Source organism: Tenrec ecaudatus, chromosome 1 (assembly GCF_050624435.1).
Source record: "Tenrec ecaudatus isolate mTenEca1 chromosome 1, mTenEca1.hap1, whole genome shotgun sequence".
NCBI classification, from domain to species: Eukaryota; Metazoa; Chordata; class Mammalia; order Afrosoricida; family Tenrecidae; genus Tenrec; species Tenrec ecaudatus.
The window spans coordinates 186109233-186122763 of NC_134530.1; positions in this window are offsets into that span (position 1 = coordinate 186109233).

Genomic DNA, 13531 nt, shown 5'->3' on the forward strand with positions numbered 1-13531 from the left:
AGACTCTGCTTAAATAGGAGTAACATACACCCCATAAGACGCTTTCGGTTGCATCAAAGCTTTGGCCTAACCAAGCGGGTAGCACCCCACTGTAATATCCCCACATCTGCCTGCTTGCTCACCTAAAATGCCATCATGGAGTTAATCACATTATGTGACATCACATCATGGGAGAATCCCGGCGCAGCCATGTTGGCAGAAAACTGAACTATCACACACACCCTGTGAAAGATGTACGAGGCCACCTGAAGCCAAAGGTGAGCATTCAGGTGCTCCTTGATTCTCGACGCCCCACATTTCAGTGCCCTTGGAATCTGTCCTTGCTCCGAATTCCAGTATGCCACCCTCACTGCTTAGTATGAGGACTCTCGTTAGGCCACGTCAGCACAGGGTCGACGACTCAGCAGCCATACAGACAGCCATTAACTTTGGTCTCTCCCTAGTCTGACCAGCCTGGCTGATTACACAGTTCTGATTTCACATTGAAAAGAATATTTATCTACCTACTTGATTTGGAGATTTTTATTTAAAAAAGAACCATCTGGCAGGTGCAGACCATATATGTCCATGAAATAAACACCTGTTCTCTAACATCTTTGGTGGTTTTCCATGTCGACATTAAACTAGGGCTGTGCAAGAAGGGCTTTCAGAGCCAACGTTGTACTTGCAGTTATTGGCCTGGCAAGTGGCTGCTAACTGACAGAAAAGCCTTCGGGACACTTCGAACATAAGTATTTCCTCCCACTACATGTGGTCTGCGATAGCTAAATACACTGATAAAACAGATTTTTAAAATTGCCTCCCCACCAAAAATAAAAAGGTTAATTGCATGTACCATGCTTGGTTTGTATTTAATAAAGAAAGCTAGAAGTTCTGGAATTAGCTGTGAAGGTCCGGGCAGCTGTATCACCTTGGTTGCTACTGTTGGGTACGGTGGGGGGATGGATGGTATTGTTACTTTGGCCAGGCCAGAATGTAAGGTGTTACGTAATATCCACCGTTTTGAGCTGATGTCATGGGAGAGTGGGTTTTTTTGGGGTTTTTTTTTAGTCTATGGCTTGCATCATACATACATGGATTTCTAGGAAAGCTCACTAGTTTACAATTCTGCACCTGACTCATCATACTTTGCCCTCTTAGGATGTGAGTCAGTCAGTGCCATTTAACCTGCAGATTTGGGAATTCTCAAACTCCCATAAACCCCGTGAATCCACAGCTTGCCAATTTTAACTTTATCTCCCTGAACTGTCAATTTGAGGTTTATCATTCTGTGCAACTCCTTAAGTCAAGGGAAATCTCCAGTCTGACACCTAACCCACAGAATCGGGATCTTCCAGCTTCCAGGACTGCATGAGTCATTTCCTTCAAATAAATAAAGAGATAATTTGATTTGCTTTGATATGATGCCTTCTACAAAATTTTTTAAAATCCCTTGTACATATACCTCACTGGTTTTGCTCTAGAGAACGCATCCTGGGACAGCAGAGGCGACTCTTGACCCAGCTTCAGCACTGCAAATGTCGAAGCAGGAAGAGGTCTGAAGAAAAAGAAACAACATAAACAAGAAACTCGAGTTTCCACAGCAGGATTCTCTGGGCCAAGAAGCCAGTTGTGATAAAGCAGTGGGTAGAGAGGAAGTCATAAATTATAAAATGACATAGATCATTGAAATCGTCATGGGAACAAGAGCGAAGTTGCACGTACAGTTGCAAAGCAGCGCACACTCTGGACAGCGCTGGTTGGAGCCAAGGGGCATCCTCCCTCACTGCTGTCTGCAGAAGGTGGCTGTGAGGAAGAATCTAACAGTGCCAGTGCCACCGCAGTCCTGAGGCTGCAGATCCCTGCACCGTCCATTGTGGAGTGAAGATTTAGAGCCAAGCTCGTGTCTTACATTTCCCTCCCTTCTGGAGAGAAGGATTGAACTGGTAAAAATTTCAATGGAAAACGAATGTATTAAGCTTCTTCACAATTATACAAACACTCAAAACAAACTAATGACGTCTGGGGGAAAGGTGTGCATAGGGTTTTCCTCCCTGTGCTGACAACACACACTTTGGTGCCTCAACTGTTAGGCTTCTTTCTGGGTGTGTTTGACCTTTAGATTCCAAAAATAGGACCGGTCTTTCCCTATCAGCTCTGGTTTCTGAGAACAAAACTTACGCCATATGCCCCTCTTCAATCTGCTCACCCATTAAAAAATCAGGATCTTTTCATGCAGTGATAGCTAGTCTGAGATAGAGGAAGTGCATACTGGCTTTATTTAAAGTAGGTTGTGTTGTACTAAATATTTAGGACAAGTTCTATTTCACACGGTGTCCTTTGATCCTAAGGCATATTTGAACAGTGCAAATTACATGAACTTGGAATTCTCCCCAAGTATCATTTCACCTTTATTAGGAACTGAATAACAGGCAGTTCCAACTTGTTATCTTGAAAAGGGGTCAGAAATATGAGTTAACGTACAATAAATAAGGAAACTTGATGGTGAAGCATGTTATGTGTTTGACTACTAACCGAAAGGTCAGCTGTGTGAGAGACTTTCTGCTCCCATAAAGATTTACAGGCTCAGAACCACTCTGTCCTACAGGATCGCTATGAGTTGTAATCTACTGACTGGTCATGAATTTGGTACAATAAGTAGAGATTCAACTGTCTAAAATGGGTCTGTCAGAGTTTAAACACCTTTATTAAACTTAAAGTGTTCCAGTCTTGTGGCAAGATGGTACAGTTTCTCCACTGTGCACAGAACTCTTAAAATGATAATTTTTCTTATACAGAAGCTTGAAGTCAACCTCACCTCTGAAACATTTAACATGAATTATCCATTGACTTCTATATATTAAAATGTGTTCTGAAATGTTAACTGCATCATTTGAAGAAAAAAAACTTAGATCTTCAATTATATTTATGAAAGTTGCTATGAAGTCTTACCTTTTCAATACTCTAAATTTCCCTCAGACCTTCCACATATCTTCCTTTTATTATTTTCTTTTTAAAATTTCCACTATCATGCTGTGTTCTGACTCCGCTGTATCCAACTGTACACATTGCATAGCTCTGTACACATTGCATAGCTCCCGTACCCAAAAGAAAAACCAGCTGTGAGCAAAGTGATTCCGACTCATAGTGACCCTATTGAACAGAGAAAATTACCCCTTTGTGTTTCCAGTTCTTTACACCTTTAAAAGGTTGTCAGTGACTCATAGATTCAGGATACTGACCTTATGGTGGGCAGCTCAGTGCATAACCAACTAGCCACCATGGGTTGCTACAGAGATGCCCTTGGTAGTCCCTTAATACCTAATTCTTTTTCAAATATTTCTTACCTATCTTATTTAGCCTGTAATTTGTGGATCTGAATTCTTCTCATATTTAAAAGTAGAATGATGCATTAATAAATTAGTATCACTTAATAGCTAAAAGTAGAGTGGAACACCATATCTAACAAACTAGACCTGATGCCATCTGTCCAAAGCAATTTTCTGAATCAGTGTCCCAAATACCCCAGGAATAGGCCTAAAAACCAAGATACCAAGAAAAGCATGTTGCTGTTGGGCTGCGTAGTAGTTCTCTCCCCTTTGCCCTTCTTGCCTTTAAAACACAACCGTTTTGTCTTTATACTTTGGCTCTAAAGCTTACATATTACATAATTTAGGGCAAATTACCCTAAATTATTTATACCTCTCTTCTCACCCATTCAATGGAAATAATATCTACTTTATTCTCTTCGAACTCAGAAAAAGTTAGTGTAGGCTGTTTTCTGTAATTAAGCAATGTCAATGGGTAAAAGAAGGCAAGCCAATGAAGAAAGGAAATAAAAGAGACATTCCGCCATAAAAATAATAACAATAGTAGTAAACACACAGAGAGAGAAACAATTCTAACTAACAGTGTGCTGGTAGAACTTCCCTCAAAGGTTCTGCAAGGCTGTAAACCTTTATGGAAGCAGACTGCCATCACTTCCCTGCCCCATCCCACTGCCCGCAGATCGGCTGGTGGGTTTGAACTGCTGACCTTTCAGTTAGCATCTGAGTACTTTACAGCTGTACTACCATGGTTCATTCAGCAATGATAGTAAACTAAACCAAACTCACTGTCACTGGGTTGATGCCAACTCATAATGACCCTATAGGACAGGGTAGAACTACCTCTTTGGGTTTCTGAGACTTTTAACTGTTTAAGGAGAGTAGAAATCCTGAAGATTGCAGTTCCATGTGTAACCACTATCCCACCAGGGGTCCAGCCATGAGAGTAGCTAACATTACCAGGACTTCCGAGTGACAAGCACGGCGCTTCAGCTTTATTCTCACACTCTGCATATCAACTCTATGCTGATAATAGGTATGACTATGATCTCCTGTTTTACAGGCAAGGGCGCAAGAGGCTATTTGTATGCAGGAAAATAAAACTGGGTTCATGGTAAAGCAGATGCAGAAGTGAAACCCTGGTCTGGCAGAGTGCAAGCTCTAGATGGTGAAATGAGTTTCAGGATCATCTCTGTATCATAATCACCTAGAGGGCTTGTTCAACTCACAAACACAAACCAACACTTATCAGGGCGATTTTTATACAACCTGACCCCAGTTAAGAATCAATGTCTATATTAAACATTCAGAAGATGTTTATTTTAAAAGATCTTTGTCGAAAAATAAATAAAATTTTTAAAAGTTCTCTGGCAGTATAGAGATTTCAATGATAAACTGAAATCATAACTTTTCCTAACTGTCAAAAGGCATGAACATGTCTCAGGACGCCCACCTCATGCTGGTTCCTGCAGCCGGTGTAGTGGTGGTGAAAGAGGAGGTTAAAGAGGCCTCAAAGAATCCACATCTCATCCTGTCACTGGGTCTTAAGTTTCTCGGTGCACCAAGGCACCCAATTGCCCATCCCTTCCCAATGAGGAGAGCATGGAGCTCCTTGGAATTAAGCATGGGCCTAGAACTTGCTATATACCGTTTTAATTCCCAGCTCCAGGATGGAGCCTATGTTTATGGCGAAAAAAACCAAAGACATAGCAGTCTCACCAAGGAGAGTTGAGAATAGTCCTTGAGATAATGGTTTGGTTTGGTTTTCCCTCCACAAAGGTCTAATGGGTTTTTTCTTTGACAGGAAGGAGTTGGGGAAGTCCCTCTGACATCCCCCTGCTGACAGTGGTCCATTTGACCCCTTTACTTATGTAGATTTCCTGAAGTCTCCGCTGCTGCACACCAGGCATCTCATTTGAAATTTGCCCAGGGTCAAGGGAACCTAGGAAAACCTCCAGCCACCTAAAGTAAGTTGAGTCTAGAACCCTGAAGTCCAAGACAGAGAAGGTCATCCCCAGTGGCCACCCAAAGGTCTTTCTGATGGGAGGCATTCCAGGGAACCTGGGATTCAGCCTGTTATAAGAAAACAAACAGATCCTTTACCATGTCTACACCTCGGTTTTCTACTCTGGATTAAAAGAGATTGCTTCAGAAAAGACAAACCATGAATTAGAAGAATATATTTGCAATATGTTATCTTACATTCGGACTGTGCGTCTTCCAAAACAGCTTTCTTTGGTTTTTTTGGCAGTTAATAGTATTTTCAATATTTTTCCCCAGCACCATACTTCAGATGCATCCAAATCAATGTTTAACTTTCACATGCATATGAGGCAATTGAAAAATACCAGGTTTAGGTCAGGTACACCATAGTCCTCAAAGTAACATTATTCCTTTTCAACACTTTAAAGAAGTTTCATGCAGCAGATTTACCCAAATGCAATCTATCATTTTGTCCCTCTTGACCACTATTTCCATGAACATTGATTGTGGATCCAAGCAAGATGAGATCCTTGGCAACTTCGATCTTTTCTCCATTTATCATGATGTGGTAGCTAGCACAGGGACTGGGGTGTCCACTGCGCATGCTCAGAGGTTGGAGCTTCTGGCCAAGAAGGGGTGGTACACCTAGGTGGGTGTTACACCTGGATTGGTCCATCTGGACCAGGTGAATTCAATTCAGCCAATGGGGTCGACCAGGATCTTCAACCACTCCTCCCAGCAGAGGACCTGAAAAGCCAGAATCCAGAGCCTTGTGGCCCCTCCTCAGAGACCATGCAGCAATCTCCTCTGGCTTCGGGACTCCACGTGCAGGGGAGAAGTGTCCCGAGGGGGCCTGTGTAAAACCTGAAACTTCTATCTTTTATAAAACTCACTTGGATCACAAGTCAGGCTTCAGAGTGAATTCTTTCTCCAGCAAAGCCAAGGACCCAAGTATTTCTCCCACAAGGGAGATCTAATAATGTTACCTACTGGTCTAGTTGTGAGGATTTTGGTTTTCTTTATTTCTTTACTTGTTTTGAAAACTTGAATGTTTAGGATTTGATATTTTTATTCACAAGCAAGACTGGACAGTATAAAGGTTTAATTTAGGTCTTGGGCAAGAGTTTTAATCTTCTGTTTCTCTTTTATGATATTAAGACACTACCTATCTCATGGATTTATTATTAGAATCAGTAAATTGAGAACCACAATGTTATCTACACACATTATTTAGTGCATTCCCCTTTCTCCTGTAATGTTATTTGTAGATGGCGAAGGGTCTGTTTGCCACCAGACATCTTCCTGTGACCACATGATGACAGAGAAATCCCACAGTAGAGTCACTCCTTTAGATTCAGGTTTGGTGTCTCCATGTTGCCAGTAACAAAACCAGCACTGGAGAGTAAAAAGTACACAGGGAATGTTCTAGAAGCATGCTAACCCAGCGAGGATGTCTGGTTTCAAGCAACAGAAACAAACGCTGCCTAAGTCAGGCTGAAAAAGAACCATTGAAAGGCTATTGAGTGGAGGCACGGGATTGTCAGAAGCAGATGACCTCACTTCTGGTCAAAGGACCAAACACCACACTACAGCTCAATCCAGGGGGACTGTAGGGCCAGACTCCTGGACACCGCTTCACGGCCAGCACTTCTGCCCAGCTACTTCTCCAGAACAAGTGTGCCCGTGGTCTGGCGCCTGGTTCTGGATGAAGCTAGCTCCTTGGCAGAACCGAGATCACCTGTCTTCACCCTGGCTGCAAGGAAGACTGGGAAAGTGAGCATTCGGCATTTTCAGCATTGAGAGTGGGAGGTGATTCAGGCCTCCGCGTCTCATATGGTGAAAAATTTCCCCAAAGGAGGTTCAAAATGCCAGATGGCCAAAAAGAATGCTAAATTCCCCTTCATTTCTTGATACAGGGGAATCCTAGAGATATGACAAAACAGATAGTGAAGGCTTCACTCACGCGTCTGGCAGTCAGGGATTAGGAAGCCGGGAACTGGGTCATCCCTGGAGTCTCTGTACACCCTCTCTTTATTTCTCCCTCACAGCCTGGGTTTCTCTTCTCCACTGAACTCAAGGTTATTGCAAATAATCTATGTGTTTCCTAGACTTCCAAAAGCACTTGACAATGCATCTTTCAGACCTCTCCTTTGCCCATTCTTGATCTGGGTGAGGTCCACTCCCAGCCCCAGGGATGGGCCACTATTACCCAGGCCCAGGCCACTCGGGACATTTAATTCCCTTGGCCACAGGGATTGATTCAGGAGTGCACATGTCATGTACAGCAGCCAGGACATTTTTTTTTTCTTGCTACCCTCGAAGAAGGAGTAGGTGAATTGCTGTGATAGGGGCGGGGAGGGGATTCCTGGCCTTTTTCTCACAAATGCAGTTTTTAATTTTCTTAAAACTTTTTGTAATAAGCCCTCATGGTTGTCCTAGGTCCTTCAAGACAATTTGTCAAAATTATCCCCTTGGGAATCTCAAAACGCAGTTACCATAGTCTGTTAAAGCAACCTTTTTTGCTGTAAGGGTAAACGTTCCACAGATCCCCTCAGACAGCACTGTTTGGGTTGGACTTTTTTAGGCCCCCTAAGGAGGGTACTTTACCGAGAGAACTTGTCTCCAGTTACCCATTGATTGCAGAGATGTGTTTGAATGTTTTTTTTTGGATTGTGCGGGTATGAATTGGAACCTTCATAGCAATACTTCCTTTACGTAACCTGGAACCCAAAGAACGAACCTCAAACCACACCCACTGCCATCCCGTTGATCCCAATTGGCAGCAACGCTTGAGAGCAGAGTAGAGCTGCTCCCGGCTTTAAACCGTGGGAGGAAAGGCAGTCTCCTCTGTCGCAGGGGCGGCCAACAATCCAAGTCCACTGCCATCGCTCAATCCCAACTCACGGCAACCTCATAGAGGGTTTCTGAGACTGTAAAGCTTTATGGGAGCAGACGGTCTTAGTTTTCACCCTCAAACTGGTTGGTGGTTTCAAAACACGGGCCTTTGGGGTACCAGTGAAATACCTGCCCCACGGTGTTAACTTGCCGAGGCTCCTTCCCAAGGCCAAATGAGAGAAAAGCAAATTGATCCACAAGACCTCGTAAGAGTGGCAGGAGGGGCCCCCCTTTAGGAACAAGAGGATAGAGGAGGACAAAAGGAGAAATAAAACGGGGGTGGGTGGGTGGGCGGGGAGGTCTAGCATGCAGGTCAATGATCAACCACAACTGCCTTTATGCTGTCCCCCTGGGGCCCTTCAGGAGCACAGGGCCCGAACCCAGGGGGTCACGGGGAGCTGGGCGTGGTGTGACAGCATTTGGCAGAGAAACGAACGATAGATGATTGCAGTGTCCTGGTTTTGGTTTTGCTGCTTTCGGTGCTCTGGAGCTGGACAAATCAGCGAGCCTCTCTGATCCCCAGTATCCCATGGGTGAATTGAGAGGAAGCTGCCTCCCTCACAGAGGCAACAAGGCGGCATGTGTGAAAAGAACCTTGCACCAAAATGTTAGGAACGTACTTTTCAAACACACGCGCACACACACACACATTCCTGATGAAAGGGAAGTAGCCTCAGCACCCATTTTCAAAAAAACATTTTTTAATCATTTAATTGTGTGTGTGTGTGTGTGTATATATATATATATATATATATATATATATATATATATATATATATATATATATATATATAGAGAGAGAGAGAGAGAGAGAGAGAGAGAGAGAGAGAGAGAGAGAGAGATTACTGGCTTCTGTGCCTGTAAATATGATCCCGTTTGGAAATAGGATTCTCTTGGTTTTGTTAATCGTACCTGTGTGGAGTGCGTTCTAAATCTAGTCACTTCTAAGTTACAAAAAGAGCAAAATCGGCATAGACACGCGCACAGAGCAAGACAGACGCTATGTGAGGACTGTCTGTAAGCTAAAGCACCAATGAAAGCCCAGGGCTGCCGACGGAAAGGATCCGCATGGCCAAGACCTTGGCTTGGACTTTTAGACTCCAAACGGTGAGAATATTCAGTTCTGTTCTTAAAGAAAATCTGCTTGTAGTACTTGTGTGACAGCAGCACTAGATAACGAAGAAACATGGCAACACCGAGATGATGTTAATACTTCTTTCACTCTCAACAGGCAAAGTATTTTCCTGGGGTAGCATTTCCCAAATTGTGCTCCATGGAATGCTAGTAATAGTAGAGAGCAATAAGGATGCTGTATTTCAAAAACACTTCCGCAGCCGTGTGTCTGAGAAATGAATCCATGGGCACAGACTTGGGCATCAGAGAGATCTGGATTTGAGGTTAGGTTCCCCCAATTATTAAATTGACAGTCTGTGTAAATAGTGCTCTTGGTGTTCTCGGTGTAAAATGACATATCTGCTTTGAAGGTGTTGTGAGGATTCATGTGACGAGGTATTCATGCAAAGCCCTTAGCACACACCTGAAGAGCACAGAAAAGGTGCTCAACAAATGGCATTACTGGTTTCAGGTTGTTAGATGCCATCAAGTCAGTTCAGACTCACAGTGACCCTGTGCACAAAAGAACAAAACATGACCCATCCTGACAATTGTTCCTGAGCTTCCTCCAATTATTGCAGGCGCTGTGTTGAGGGCCAGCTCATGGAGGCCTTCCTCTTTTTACTGCCCCTCTATTTTACCATCCATGACAGCTTTCTCCAGGGACTGGTCTCTCCTGACAACATGTCCAAAGCATGTAAGACAAAGTTCCATCACCCTTGATGCTAAGGAGCACTCGGCCATACTGCTTCAAAAACAGATTCGTTTGTTCTTTTGGCAGTCCATGATACTTTCAAAATTCTTTGGCAATACCATAATTCAAGCGCATCAATTCTTCAGTCAACCTTAATCAATTTCCAACTTTCACATGCATATGAGGCCATTGAAAATACTATGACTTGGGTCAGGCACACTTGAGTCCTCAAGCAACCTCCCTGCTTTCCAACACTCTAAAGGGGTCTGGTGCAGCAGGTTTACCCAATGCAATTTGTCTTCTGATCTCTTGACTGCTGCTTCCATCAGCATTGATTGTGGATCCAGGCAAGACAAAATCCTTAACAACATCAACCTTTTCTCCATTTATCATGATGTTACCTAGTGGTCCACTTGTGAGGATTTTGGTCTTCTTCACATTGAGTTGTGATCCACACTGAAGGCTGCCATCCTGGGTCTTCATCAGCAAGGGCTTCCAGTGTCCCTCCCTTTCAGCAAGCAGGTTGTGTCAGCTGCATATGGCAAGTTGTTAAGCCTTCCTCCAATCCTGATGCCACATTCTTCTTCATAGGATCCAGCTTCTCTGATGATTTGCACAGCACAGAGGTTGGTTATGGTGAGAGTGTAAAACCCTGATGTACACTTTTTCGGATTTAAATATCTGTTTTGTAATGTTGCTGGTATTATTAAAAAGCTTCACTGCCATCAAATTGATGCCAACCCATATCAACTCTGCAAGACAGGCTGGAATTGCCTCTATGAGTTTCCAAAACTGTTTAGTGGAGTAGAAAACCCTGTCTTTCTCCAGTAAAGTACCTGGTGGTTTGGAACCTCTTAAAGCTGCCCCTATCATTCTCTTTTGGAAGCGAATAATTTTGCTTCTGAAGAGCCCTTCGTAAGCCACTTGGAGAATTGGACCATAATGAGACTCAGATAACCAAAGTCAAACTAAGAAAACCAAGTTGGAAAAGAAATATGGCCTACTAATTTTAAATAAGTTCCTACCCAACCCTCAATGAAGCACATCATGGACTAAGCACAATGACAACTTTAGATGCTGACCTTATAGGGAACATGAATGGATTCTGGGCTCACACTTAATTCTAGCCCCAATTGTAGAATAGTTAGTTCTTATAACATACACCAATACTCATCTTGAAGAAGAGATCACTGTAGATAAAGGTGCTACAGCAAAGTGTGGTGAAGAAAGAAGATGGTGTCCAACTAGGGATTGGAATAGTGTCTGGGATGTTAAAGGCTTGTATTCAAACAAGCAGTCATCTAAGTGAGGGATCAGTTAGGTCCACATGGAAGAACCACACCAGCCTGTGTGATCCAAAGATGACAATTACAAAATCCAAATACTATGAAGGGAAAAGATCAGCGTTTAACTTGTGAACACTCAATTTGTAGAAGGCTATGGCGAACAGTGGAAACCCAAAGTCCATCTGCAGAGTACGTAGCCTGATTAAGCTTCTGGCATATCCCCTCTAGCTACAGCTTTATTTTTAGGCAGAGACTATTGTAAACTTGATTATGGTGGATCAAACTATGGTATAACACTTGGCCAGTTGAGTTCCCTCTTGACTCAACCAAGATTTTATTATGGGCTGAAATATTTCTCATTTGTCCAATGACAGAAATTTCTTCTCCGGCTTTTTAAAAATTGTTTGTGGTCTTTTCTTTATTACTCTTTAATTTTGTTTTTATATTATTATTATTATTACTATCTTCTTTCTGCTTCATTTTGGGTTTGTTTTCTATTGTGTATGTTAGTTTTCCCAGCTTATGGAAAGGCTGAAGAAAGACAATAGCCAATGCAAGGGTTGAGCAGGGTCTGGTGAGCAGGGGTAGGGGTGGAGCAGAGTGGAGGAACAAATAACAAATTCGGGAAGTGGGAGGGAGAAATTATGGTAATGATACTTTTTTTAAGTGACTAACCAATGGGAGTGTGTGATATGTGAAATTTATGTCAAGAAAACTACTAAACAGACAAAAGGAAACCAAAGTTGACCAATGACTACCATGGGTGAAGGAGCAAGAGTTTTTGCTTAGGGGACATTGAGTTTATGTTAATGGATAATTTGGAAAAGGATATCAATAATGGATAACCATGTACGATCAATGGCACTGGAATATATATGTAGAAGATGTTGAATGTTTCGTTGTGTATATCTTCGCCACAAGTTAAGAATGATGATCACACTAATAGTGAGTACAAGGAAGAATAAATTGTGCTAGGATTGATGGTGGTGATGACTGTACAACCCTCTTTGACATGAGGGAACTATTGACTAATATATATATATAGTCTAGATACATGGTCTAATATATATCTGTAATCTGCTGGTAGGTGGTGAGTTGGTGAGTGCCCTGTACCTGGCTGGCTGATGTCTATTCTGCCTGTCATAATCACAAAGAGGTTCTGGTCTTCTTTCTCTCCGCTTTTACCACCTTCCGCACCACTCCCTTCCCCGCGCAGGCACACACTCTCACACACCGAGGACTGCATTTTAAAGGGGGAAAGAAAGAAAGAAAGAAAGAAAGAAAGAAAGAAAGAAAGAAAGAAAGAAAGAAAGAAAGAAAGAAAGAAAGAAAGAAAGAAAGAAAGAAAGAAGGAAGGAAGGAAGGAAGAAAAGCCACTGCCATCAGTCGGTTCCAACTCAGAGTGGCTCTGTAGAGGAAAAGAGAACTGCTCCTGGTGTTTCTGGGGCCTCCTATCTTTCCAGGCGCAGACAACCCCAGCTTTCTTCTGCGGAGCCGCTGCCCAGTTTGAACTTGAGCCTTGTCTTTAGAAGCCCAAGTTTAACCCCCAGCACCAGAGGTCTCCAGACTTTTCTAGACAATAGCGACAAACTCCAGATGATTAGCAACCCTGGGAGGCAATTTTCTTTTTCCTTCTTCATTCCATAATCTTTCCCTAAAGGATCACATTTTTATCACGTTTAGATCATTTGCAATCTGTGTGACCAGAAAAAATAATAATACACATTTTTAAAGTATGTTTTAATATTGATAACTTTCTGTAATCGTTACGATCTTCAGGAAGCCTTGCCTGGCTACCTCTAAGTGAGGCGCCTCTCTCTGAGTACCCCCACCCCAGCACCCTACACAAAGCACAAAGACTGAGATTACCCAGGGATAGGAGCCTACAGCCACGCTCCAGTCTGGTATAGAGATTCCCAGAACATCCATCAACAGCTGGCGCGCTCCATCTACCACTGTTGGATTTTTAGCTGGATCCGACTTTCCTTCCCAGGAAGGCAGCCCTGCGAGAGCAAGGGGCGGAGATTCGAAGTGTTACACCCCTGGCCTACAGGATGGACGCTCAGACAGAAACGTCCTTATTGAATCCCGGAAATCCCCTGGTCTGGGGCTTTCGGGTGGCAGCCAGTATGTAAATCCGCAGGGTCCGGCCTCGGTGGCCCGGTGAGAACGTCCCACCCCCGGCCGCAGAGGGCCCTGTCATTAGTCATTTCAAAGCGCGCTGCGGAAAGGAAGCTGGCGGGTGGCAAGCAGCG